The sequence below is a fragment of the Corvus cornix genome, chromosome Z (assembly GCF_000738735.6).
Source record: "Corvus cornix cornix isolate S_Up_H32 chromosome Z, ASM73873v5, whole genome shotgun sequence".
NCBI classification, from domain to species: Eukaryota; Metazoa; Chordata; class Aves; order Passeriformes; family Corvidae; genus Corvus; species Corvus cornix.
In genome coordinates this window covers 45,903,630-45,916,315 of record NC_046357.1, presented here as the reverse complement: position 1 = coordinate 45,916,315, position 12,686 = coordinate 45,903,630, and positions in this window count along the sequence as shown.

The window sequence follows — 12,686 nt, the reverse complement described above, 5'->3', positions numbered from 1 at the left end:
TCAACAACCATCTGGACGCGAATCTGTGCCATGTGCCCTGGAATGACCCTGCTTGAGCAGTCAGGTTGAACCAGATGACCTGCTGTGGTCCCTTCCAGTGCGAGCCATTCTGTGATTCTGTGTGATTCCATATGCCCTTCAAGAGCTGCAGGGGCAGAGGAGTCCCCAAGTCAGGTGTTTCTAATTGCTGCAGAAAATGAGAGCACAGGAACAAGGGAAGCATATCCTTATGCAACAAATAACAATAGTAATATGCAGGAGTATGGACAACCCTTTCCATTCCATTGAATCTCAGTTAAAAATCTCAGTGTCTCTGGCTTCTAAGCCAGCCACTTTATCTACAAGCCAGTGTTTGTGGCGTTACATTTTTCTTTCCCATATGCAGGACTAAAGCCTTTACTTGATATGTGCTCACCTTGCAAAATTGGAAGTGATTTCTATCCCATATTTTTACTGTAATTACACTTCAGTGGCTTTGGAAATTTAGATGACTCACTGTGATAATGAAATATTGTTTGTTTTCAGGAATGCAATATTTTCTGAATGACCAAACCAATGAGGAATAAACTCTGATACTAAGATCTAAATGTCTCGCTACTTACTTATAGGACAGAAGAGAAATGCCACTGCTCTCAAGAATGCCATTATTTATTTTTTGGTTTTCTACAGCTACACACTTTTCCTTAATGTGAATTGCATTAACTATAAATAATAATCTGCTCTTTAATTAGTGGTTGTTCAAGCAATTTTGTCAAAAGAAAAATGTTTTTGGATGACGTAAACAGATTAGTAGTCTTGTCAAGGTTCAAGAACTGGCTTTGCCTTTGGCTTTGCTGCATGCAAGATCAAACTGTCTCTTTTACTTGGAAAATGAATTTGGATACTATAAAACTTGTATCCAAAAGGCAGCAATGTTTTCTTTCTGCAGACTTTCACCTTTTTTAGCCTTATGTGCCTTTACACGATCAAACAGGTGTTTCACAACCACATAGCTGCAACCCATGCATTGTGTTTGAGCAAAAACGTGTGACTCTCAAATGTTCAGGGCAGTATCTGAGGCATGGACAACTGAGTTTCAGTTCTGCAGTCTCTTCTCATCACCATAAGCAGGCAGCTCCTCTACCAACAACTGCACACAGCTATTGGTACAGTAGCTACTGGTTGAGCCACAGAAAAAATCTGAAACCCTGGCACTGTGCCTGACTTGGATCTGTTCACATTTTTTGCTCCAGAGTGTCCAAGCAGATGAAAATATCACTGCCATAGGTGGTGCCAAAGTCCTTTCCGGAGGGACCTGGGGCTGGCTTGTGTGCAAGTAGCCAGTGATCAGATATGCAGGACTAACTGTGCGAGTTGCATTGTTATTAACCATCCACCACAGTGAAGACGTGGTTAGACCTACATTCAACCGTAGTGTGGGGCCCAAGCTTTTTTTTCTCCCTGCTGTGTCCAGCTGCACATCTAAATCTAGGTATGTCTTCAGAGCTGACAAGCACAACAGCGGTGTGAATTCAGAGCAGTGTCTGAAATACAGCACAGACACAATCTGTGCTCTGTCCCACAACTGCAGAGCAAGGCTAATTGCAGGAGAGTTTGTAGGATAGAAAAACATTGTGCAACAGCCAGATATGTGGGGGTGGGAGTGGGAGGAGAAGCCCCATATCACACTACATACAGTATGTAGTTTTTTTCTATTTGTTCTACATGGGCATCCAGAGCTTTATATTTTTAATCTTTATTAGTCAGACTTTTAGAGAGAAATTATCTGTCTATGGTAAACTTACTTTGCTGTGCAATCACACTAACATGACAATTTGCATTCTCCTTGATTTAGATGTGTTGTATCCACTACTGAGAGCACACCTTGAAATTTATGATATTTAAGACTGGTCATGAAACATTATTCTGCTGTAAAGCTATAATTAAGGTTCCTAAAATGTCCACTTCTAACAAAGTTTTCAAACATATATGAAAAGATTAATTTCAGTGATGCTTGTGAAAGTTGGTAAAAATATGTCCTCATCTTGTCCATCAAAGTTTCCTTCTTTCCAGATCTAAGTCAGCTGGGCATTGTCACAGGCTCCATCTTAGGTTAAGAAACATGGTAGTCAAAGGGGCTTGGAAAGGGAGGCAGTTCAACAATATCCCAGTCATAAGCCAGACTTTGAATCCATGAAACTGTCCTCTTGGGTTCTGGAATCACTACAGGGCTTTTCAGATGTAGTTCTTCCTTGCTCTGCGCTTCATTTTCTCATCTGTGGGAAAAGGTACAAGTTCCTTGTATCTTTAAAGCAATATCCAAGGAACATTAGCTGGACATGAGGGTGGAGGGCAAGTGTCCATGTTCAGGAGATCCCCAAGATTTTATGTTGTTGTGAAGTTAGAACAGCTTCAACACAGTACAAGCAATTCAGACAAAGGGTGTGGGGAGGAAAAGGAGAAAAGCTTCCAAAAACATGGTTAAAATTTTCCTTCCTGTCACATATTTTTGCAGCATGACAGAGCCTTGCCTCAGAGCAGCAGGCTCCTCTGTCCTGTTCACATAACTGTTATTTCAGTTCATTTTCAGAAGGAACAGTGTATTTTTCTCAGTGGTAGTGCAAGAGGAATGCAAAGAACTATGGTGATTCATGCTCTCAAAACAGTCAAATCTACAGGGGGGAAAGCAAACAGCAAAATTTCTCTCTTGACATGCGGTGTTTCAAATCGGTGCTTTTTACTTCCCTAGTTTGTCAGTTACTCATATCTTAAAGTTTCCTATTTACACTGTAAATAAAAAAGTGGTAACTTCCAGGACTCACTTCAATCCTTAGAAATAGGCATATATGTTGTATAGTCCATAAAGACAGAAAATGGCTTGAGGTATTAGGAAACAACAACAATAACAACAACAATAACAACAACAAACACAACCAAACAAGGTATCTTGTCATGTGGACAATGCAAAAGGGAATTTAGCATGCTCAAAAACAGACTTTCCATATTTAGCTCCAAGTGACAGTGCAGCAGGCAACATTATACTATCTGGCAATAATCAATAGTGACTTAATACATAAGTGATCAGAAGATCACTTCAGTGAGATCTGAGGCTGAAAAGAAAGCTGGTTCAGCAACAACCTCTGCACTCTGGCTTGTTCTCTTTCCATGCTGACCATGCACCGATGACCAGAGAGTTGCAGTTATTCCTCCTAATCACACACCTCAGAAAGTAATCACTGCCCTGGAAGGAACATGCATTACCAGACATAAGGCAGCTAATAAACAGGTACTCTTGGGATTATGCAAATAAAAACATGTGAAATGAAAGCATCCTTGGATGCAGCTTGATGACCTATACTGTTGGGGTCTCCCCCCCTGCCACGGAGCCCTGGGAGAGGGGCCCTGGGGGGGAGACACGGGGTTTCCCTGCCCCTGCTCAGCCTCGTTCCCGATTGGTTGTTTTGTGTTCCCCTGTGTGGGAAGGACCCTCAGGTCCCATGACTGGGGGAGTTCCTGAGCAGAGCCCCGGCCATGCGGCTGGAGAAATAAACATCTCTGAAACATCTACCACGAATCTGTCCATATGTACTTCTTTTCCATGGGACACCTGGTTTGATATATGCGTGTTACAGTAATCCCCGCTGTAACAAACTGGTGGAGGAATGTGGGCACGACACCGATCCCTGAGGAAAATTCGTGAGTAAAAAACCACTCTAGACCTCTCTCTTCTCATCTTGGTTTGGATATTCTCTCTGGACTATGGAAGAATCGTGGGAAATGGGGCTCTCTGAGCCACAGAAAAAAAATGTATCTAGAAGTTAAAGGAATCCTTGAACAACAAAACAAAAGGTATTGGAAACTGGGAGATCTAGAACATTTTTTTTACTGGCTTTTCAAAAAGGTTCTCCTGTATTTCTCGAGACTTACTTTTTGATATCGAACCTCCTGGATCTTGTCATGGGTGTTTCTTGGACAAGATCTGGGATAAGGTAAGGGATTAAACAGAACATGGACTAGCGACAGAAGCTCTCCGTGCCATCCCGTATAATCAGTGAAGTCTTGAGGGAGCATTTGTGCGGTCCCATTTACCCGTATAGGCAGAAGATCATACTTAGCCTGTGGCCAAGACGGCGCAGCAGCCATCCCGGGAGCACGACTGCAGCCGTGCCGGCGGAGGTGCCTGCGCTGGATGCGCGCCCGGCCCCCTCGGGAGCGCGCACCTTATCGCGGACCCATCCCTGTCTCGGGTCCCCGGCCACGCAGCCGCGAGTGAGGGAGCGCTGCCGCAGGCGCCGCGGGTGCCGTGGGCCACGAGCAGCCAGGAACCGGGCATCGGCGTGGCAGGCCGCTCTGAGCACACGGCCGGAGAGCCCTGCGGAGGGAGAAGCGGCGGGTTTCCACAGCGACACGAGAAGCCGCGCAGCGCTGAGCCGGAACGGGGCCGCACTCAAAGCAGCCGTGGAGTTTGCGTGAGCGGAACCGCTCACAGGGCACGGAGCCAGCGGCGATGGCAACGCGGGGCCGCGCAGAGCCCGGACACACCGGAGCAGCGCCGCTCGGAGGGTGCGGAAGCAGCCGCAACGCGGGGGCCCGGCCGAGACGTCGAGTCGGCGAGGCGGCGGCCACGCGGGACCAGCAGCCACAACGAAACACGCAAAGCACGTGAAGGAGGAGTTGTAGCCACGAAAGTCACAGGAACTGTGAAATGGTACAATGTAAAAAACAACTATGGATTTATAACACGAGATGATACAGGGGAAGATCTATTCATCCATAGAACTGCCATTAAAAGGAATAACCCTAAAAATTACCTGCAAAGTGTAGGAGATGGGGAAGTTGTACAATTTGATATAGTGCAAGGAAAGAAGGGTTTTCAAGCAGCGAATGTTACTGGGCCTGGAGGTATTCCCGTCAAAGGCAGCCATTATGCACAAAATTATAAACAATATCCATCCCAGCAATTTCCCTACTCACAGCCTACTTCCCCCTTTTACCCTCTACCCAATATGAACCCTTTCCTAAGTTTACCCCATCCCCAGTTTATTCCTAATCCGTTTTTCACCCCATGGCTTCCCTATACAATTCCATTTCCCTACAATTCCTCTCGGATGCCGAGGGGGGGATGAAAAGGGGGAGGGAAGAAATTAAACCCTCTCCTGCCTCAGTTTCCCCACAAAGCATGCCCAGAGAGTTTTGTCTCCCTTCTGTCAGCCCTAAGATGTTCCACAGAATCTGTTTGGACATTTATGTTTATCCAGTTGTTTTCATTCTCCTTTTATTAAAATAAAACGGGTGAAATGTTGGGGTCTCCTCCCCTGCCACGGAGCCCTGGGAGAGGGGCCCTGGGGGGGAGACACGGGGTTTCCCTGCCCCTGCTCAGCCTCATTCCCCATTGGTTGTTTTGTGTTCCCCGGGGTGGCCAAGGACCCTCGGGTCCCGTGACTGGAGGAGTTCCTGAGCAGAGCCCCGGCCATGTGGCTGGAGAAATAAAGATCTCTGAAACATCTACCAAGAATCCGTCCATATATACTTCTTTTCCATGGGAACACCTGGTTTGATATATGCGTGTTACAGTAATCCCTGCTGTAACACTATACCATGACAAGGTCCTCTACCTCTTATACAGCCTTTTCCACCTGCAGAAAGCAGTTTAGAAAGTAAGCAACCACCATTAGAACCATTTCATCACTAAGGAAATGGAAATCCAGAGAAGTCACTTCACACACTAATGAGGGACATTCCTTTGGACTTAAGTTTCAGTCTGGTATTTAGCCTTAAAGCCTTGCTACTGTATCATTGTCAGTGTTCCACTTCTCATATAGACAATTGCTGTACTAAAAGAACCTGTAGAGCTTTTCTTCTTTGCAAATAACAGGCTCTTAGTAATATAAAAACTACTAGCAAACCCACCCTGCACACACTTGTCTTGTCATGGGAGTTTGTGTACATCTTTACACTGATGGGTGGAATAAATGGTGATCAATTATGTATTTTACTCAGGCTGGCAACCTGTACCCAGTTGGGCTCTGGCAGGGATCAATACTGGGCTCCACAGTGTTCAACATCTTCATAAAATATCTGGATGATGGGATTGAAAGCACCTTCACTAATGTCGCTGCTGATGCCAAACTGGGTAATGAGGTGGATCCACCAGAAGGGAGAGCCATCTTACAGAGAAACCCTGACAGGCTGGAGGAGTGGGCAGGAAAGAACAGAATGAAGACAACTGCAAAATCCATGAGGAAAGACCAAAGTAGTTAGGTCTCTTCTCCAAGGAGACGAGAAGGCTCAGAGGGGACCTAATCACATTATTCCAGTACTTATGGAGCATCTGCAAAGATGATGGAGTCTCTCTTCACGAAGTGCTACATGTAGGAGACAAGGGGCAGCAATACAAGTTGCACTGGGTGAGGTTTCATCTTGACATAAGAAAGACATCTCTTATAACAAGGTCAATCACTGGAACAATCTTCCTAGAGACTTGGAAGAGTTCCCATTGCTGGTGGTTTTCAAGGTGCAATCAGATGAGGTGCTAAATAATCTCCTGTAGGTTTCTTTTCCCACAAAATGACTTGGTGATCTTCCAAGGTCCCTTCCGTGATTCTCTGGCATATGTGGGGTGTGTTGTTCTAGAGTCCAATAGATGAGCAATGGAGAGAATGACAAAAAGAGGTGCAAAAGAATTTAGAACATACTTGAACAATTCTGATGTATTTGAGGTACATTTTGAATGATACTGAGAACTAGACAACATGGGAGGGGGAAAAAAGGGCAGTGTTTTATATACACGTGTGGATCTTTGAACAGTTTTGTTATCAGCACAGGGCAGGACTGTCCATATTAAGCAGGCATCCCAGAAAGAGTTTACTTGCCAAAGTTCATGTTACCACATGAAAAAAACCAAAAGAAAACACCAACCAAAAAAACCCACAAACAACAAGAAAACCAACCCAAAAAAACCAAACAAAAACCCCCCAGATCATAAATTACTTGGAAATGCGGGATCTAAAAAAAAGAAACTCCCCCTGCCCTTCCCTCCCCCCCATCCAGTATTTTTAAAGGGGCTTACCTGGAAGTTTAAACAGCCAGAGAGAAGCCAGCTTTTGTGCAGCTAATAGTGCTGAGGTCCCGAATTATACACTACATCTACCTGTTGCTTAGCAGTTGAGGATAGGAAGCAACAGGCCAAACAAATTCAACATTTTGCCCATGCCCATAACTTCTGTCTCTTCTCTTGTAGTGTTTATGGTATAACCATGACTATGAAGGAAGTTAAAGAAATGGGTGTTTGTGTAGCTATCATAACAATTTTTGCAAAGGTTTCTCTCAAGTGTAACGTAGCAGCTAAATGTCTACATGGGTGGTAAAGTTGTTGTGAAAATAGCCTCCCCACTGGGAATGTAATTATTCAGTGCTTTGCAGATTTGCATTTGTTGGCCTTTCAGTAGCATTGGTTGATGAGAAAGGTTGGCTGCGCAGCTGATACAAGCATTAGGCAGAGTTCTTTGTGAAAATGGCTATAAGAATATTAAGAAATGCAAAAACAAAAAAAAAGGATCATCCAAATGTTAGCTAAGGTGAATCTGGATTTCATTTTAACAACTTGCTTATTAGAATAACAGGGGTGAGAGAGTTAGGGAAGAGAACATACAAGAATGAAATGAGCAGATATTTGACACTAACTGTCTGTTGTAGAGGCATCATATATTTGAGATACGCATTTAAGCTCAAGGCCAGGAATATGTCCAGATAGCAAAAAAAAAAAATTCATTTATTTATGCTCCTATATCCAGTTGAATCAAAGCCTACAACCACTGGAGACTTGGCACACAATCAAAAGAGAAAGGAATTCAAGAAGGCTCAACCTTCCACAGGTTTTGAAGGGCAAAGATCACCTTGCCAGGTAACACGGCTCAGCAGCTATCAACACTCCCTCGTTCTGGATAATATTCCCATGAGTACTACAGAACGGAGGCAAAATGGGGCATGTCCGGAAGGGCTTTAGGGGGAGGTTCTGCTGTTTTTTAAGTTGTTGGTATGGAATAGTTCAGTGTTAATTCTTAAATCCAATCTGGAAAAAACCCAAGTCCTTCCCCTGCTTGTCTTGTTAGAGAGGAGAGGAGTTGTATTTGATCCAGTCAGCATCTTTACACGGCATGAACCTGGAAAGCCTAGTGCTGTGCATAAGTACAGTGGTTACTGATCTTTCCAGGCTGAGAAAAGCATTGCCAGGACTCAACTTTGTTTTCCAAAATGGAGGGAAATTATTTAACCCTCATTTTTAAAGCTGTTAAGTTGTGCAGTACTTTCTTTCCTTAATATATATACCCTCAAAAAGAAAATATCCACTTCTGTACAGTTATATCAAAGTCATTTTTCATTCAGGTGCTCAGCAAGACATCCAGGATTAACTAACATTTCATGGCAACCTTAAATTCCCTTAAGATTGCTGCCAACATAGAAACACCCGGGGGCTACTCAAACGCATTGTAAATATAACATTACCTTGATCAATGTATTCCACGTTATTGGTTACTATATAACATAGTCAATTTAGTGGGACCTGCCTGCAATTCGACTTTATGCACAATGTCAGTTTGTTCAGTCCAAACTACTGCAGCTGAAACACACCTCACATTTGGAATTCTGAGGAAGTCAGGAGGCAGTCTTAATGGATCAGTGCTTAAACTATACGAGAGTTGAGAAACCTGAACTTCCTAGGGAGACCTGTGAAGCAGATTGCCAAAATCAATCAGATCTGTGAGAAGCCAGGCTTGAAGGCAAGTACTTCCTAGGATGTTCAACATCCTTTACAATAGGATTCCTTTCTGAGCATCATGATCCTTGATCTGTCTTCTTGATCCTTGATCTATCATCCTTGTCTGTCTTCTCTGAGCCTTGTTCCATTGTGCAGGTGTGTAACCCAGACACAGGTAAGGAGAGCACGAGAGTAAGGGCACGTTACCTTCCTGCCGCCTTGCCATGGTGGTTTGTACGCCCAGTGAGCGGCAGGGACATCTTGGAGTGTTTCATACCTGATGGGAGCGGTTGCATGCTCTGCCTTGGACTGCCACTTTCTCCTCTCCTGCCTCATCTCCAGTCTGTGGTGCTGGCGAGCAGGCTTGGGAGCGCGGCTGATGGATATTTTGCCATCTGGTGGCAGCTCACAGGGGAAACATTTGTGTCACCAACACTCGCTGTTCCGGACGAGCATAACCAGAACAGATGAGTGTGGTTGTAGCAACTGCAAAATGGTTTTCAGAAGGTTCACAGCAGCACAGAACTACCCAAACCCTGCAGAGACCATTATCTACCCACCTGCTGCATCTCTTGCATGTTTTCTGCATGCCCATGGTAGCATCTGAAATGAAAACAGAGAAGTTCGCCAGATGTATTTCTAGAATGCTGTAGCTAGTCTGGGAAATGTAAAAAAAAAAAAAAAAAAGGAAAAGGGGGAAGGGAAAAGGGGGAAGGGAAGGGAAAATGGGAAGGGAGGGAAGGGAAGGAAGGGGAAGGGAAGGAAGGGAAGGGAAGGGAAGAAGGGAAGGGAAGGGAAGGGAAGGGAAGGGAAGGGAAGGAAGGGAAGGGAAGGAAGGGAAGGGAAAAGGGGGAAGGAAGGAAGGGAAGGGAAGGGAAGGGAAGGGAAGGGAAGGAAGGGAAGGGAAGGGAAGGGAAGGAAGGGAAGGGAAGGGAAGGGAAGGGAAGGGAGGGAAGGGAAGGGAAAAGGGGGAAGGGAAGGAAGGGAAGGAAGGGAAGGAAGGGAAGGGAAGGGAAAGGGAAGGGAAGGGAAGGGAAGGGAAGGGAAGGGAAGGGAAAAGGGGGAAGGGAGGAGGGAAGGAAGGAAGGGAAGGGAAGGAAGGAAGGGAAGGGAAGGAAGGGAAGGGAAGGGAAGGGAAGGGAAGGGAAGGGAAGGGAAGGGAAAAGGGGGAAGGGAAAAGGGGAAGGAAGGGAAGGGAAGGGAAGGGAAGGGAAGGGAAGGAAGGGAAGGAAGGGAAGGGAAGGGAAGGGAGGGAAGGGAAGGGAAGGGAAGGAAGGGAAGGGAAGGGAAGGGAAGGGAAGGGAAAAGGGGGAAGGGAAGGGAAGGGAAGGGAAGGGAAAAGGGGAAGGGAAGGAAGGGAAGGGAAGGGAAGGGAAAAGGGGGAAGGGAAGGAAGGGAAGGGAAGGGAAGGGAAGGGAAGGAAGGGAAGGAGGGAAGGGAAGGGAAGGGAAGGGAAGGGAAGGGAGGAAGGAAGGGAAGGAAGGGAAGGGAAGGAAGGGAGGGAAGGGAAGGGAAGGGAGGGAAGGGAAGGGAAGGAAGGGAAAAGGAAGGGAAGGGAAGGAAGGGAAGGAAGGGAAGGGAAGGGAAGGGAAGGGAAAGGGAGGAAGGAAGGGAAGGGAAGGGAAGGGAAGGGAAGGAAGGGAAGGGAAGGGGAAGGGAAGGGAGGGAAGGGAAGGGAAGGGAGAAGGGAAAAGGGGAAGGGGAAAGGGGGAAGGAAGGGAAGGGAAGGGAAGGGAAGGGAAGGAAGGGAAGGGGAAGGGAAGGGAAGGGAAGGGAAGGAAGGGAAGGGAAGGGGGAAGGGAAGGGAAGGGAAGGGAAGGGGAAAAAGACCCCCTAAACCCCAAATTGAAAGGCCTGAGTCTTCTGCTGCCTTCCTTCCTCAGAGGTGCTGTCACTGCCAAGCCTGAGAGGGCCTCCTCCCCAGTCCACGGCCTCCTGCTCACAGCATGTGCACAGGTGCCCTGTTGTGTAGTACATGTTTGTGTCGTGGAGCAGCAGGGAGGAGTGATGTCACATCTGGTGCCAGAGTGAGCCAGTGAGGGGGATGGGGTGGTTTCCCCCTAGGGACTGCAGGTCCCACTGCCAACAGCTTAGGCAGTGCCAGTGCTGTGGTTGCTGCTTAGCAGGATACAAGAGCAAAGATCCTCTGTTCTCTCCCCACAGACAGCTGCCATTTATTACCGCAGGCCTGGTTCCTACAGTATATCACCGTGTCCCGCAGCCATAGGGAGGAGGAGGAGGAGAAGATCCAGCAGGCAGGAATTGTGCAGCAAGATTGATTTATTTAATTATTTTACAAACTCTTTTATAGACTTTTTTCTTCATAGTCTAATTGGACAAAGGATCAGCCACCCCTTGGGGTGATTGGCCAAAATCCTAAAACATCTATTGTCAAATTTTTCTACTAATACCATATAACAGAGACTTTCCAAGGTTGCGGTGGCTTTGGTTGTTTACATTCCCTGCTACCTCTTCTGTGAGAGAGAAAAGTCTCTCACGGACTTAGAAAATAACAAGAAAATCCTCACTAACAGCATTTTTGTACCTACAGCCATTGGACAAAAACTCTTTGTAGTGAGGAATTCCAAAGGACAGGATGGCTCAGGGGAAGCAGACACAAACTTCCAGAGGGGAGGGCTCTTCCCCAGGTCAAGGAATTTTTTGGGTGGGATGAGGTGGAACTTATCTGTGTGGATTGTGGGAGAGGAGCCCTAGGGCTTCTTACTTTCCCAGCTCAATGGAGAAACAACTCCCAGAAAGATCTCTTTAGTTTCCAGACTTGCTTCTTTTCAATTCAAAAGTGAAAATCCTCATGTGTAGGAGCTTTGTAGCCTGCTTTTGATGGCCCAGGTCACTTGTGATGAGCATTGGTGAACGTACACTTGCCAGCTCTAGGCACAGATTCAGTTGGTTTGTATGGAGTATCTCTCAGGTAACATTGGCAGGATGATATCACAGATCCAAGTCTGAACTGCCAGGAGCCTTTGAAAGCCCCTGGCTCCCTTTTGCTGACCTTTTGGGCTGGCTCCCACCTCAAGGTCTACTTGTGTGCCTAGTAAAAGGCTGCAATAAACCAAAGATTTTCTTTCAGCACTGATGCCTACTTGTGAGAGCACATACACCGATAAGCAATTGGAGATAAAGAGCTCTTTAACACTGTGGTCCCACCACTGGGACACAACCAAGGATTCTGCGGAGGTCTGGCCCATGGAGTCCTCATGAGGAACTGGCCAGTTTGCTCTTCCCTCTTCTGCAGGCACTGGCTGTACATGAGCTTCCTCCTGTCTCATGCTTGAGTGTCCATGCTCTCAACCTATCCACAAAATCACAGACATGGGATGTGAGTCCCAAATCATGAAAGCTCTAGTGAGTGAAAGCCAGCAGCAAATTAGCATGAAAACACATGCCTAAGTAAACCAGAGGGAATTGAGGCTAGGGGCCACACATGTGCAGCTGAAAGCAGATGCAAGGAGAGACAGGGCTTCACCCTCCTGTGTATCTCAGAGAATCACAGAATGGATCAGGTTGGAAGAAACCACAGTGGGTAACCTGGTCCAACCTCCCTGCTCAAGCAGGGCCATCCTCAAGCACACTGTAAAGGATTAAGTCAAGATGGATCTTGATTATGTGTTGAGGGAAGAGTCAGGTCTGGCTTTCTGAGCAATATTATCCCAATTAAAAGCTGAAAAGAGAAGAAAAATATCCTTCAAATATAGAAAATTAGAAATTTCCTTCGGTTTTATTCTTATATTTTTCTTAAACACAGCTTTGAAATGTTCTAGGGATATATTTCTCATACTATGAGACTACAGGATGGCTTTCATAATGGGAATTTACAAACATCCTTCTGAGAAACCTTGGAAGTTATGTACCATTAATTCTCCATCTTCTTCATTTTTCAGAAATGTTCAGTGTAAAATATGATACATATTCTTTTCCTGGGGGATCA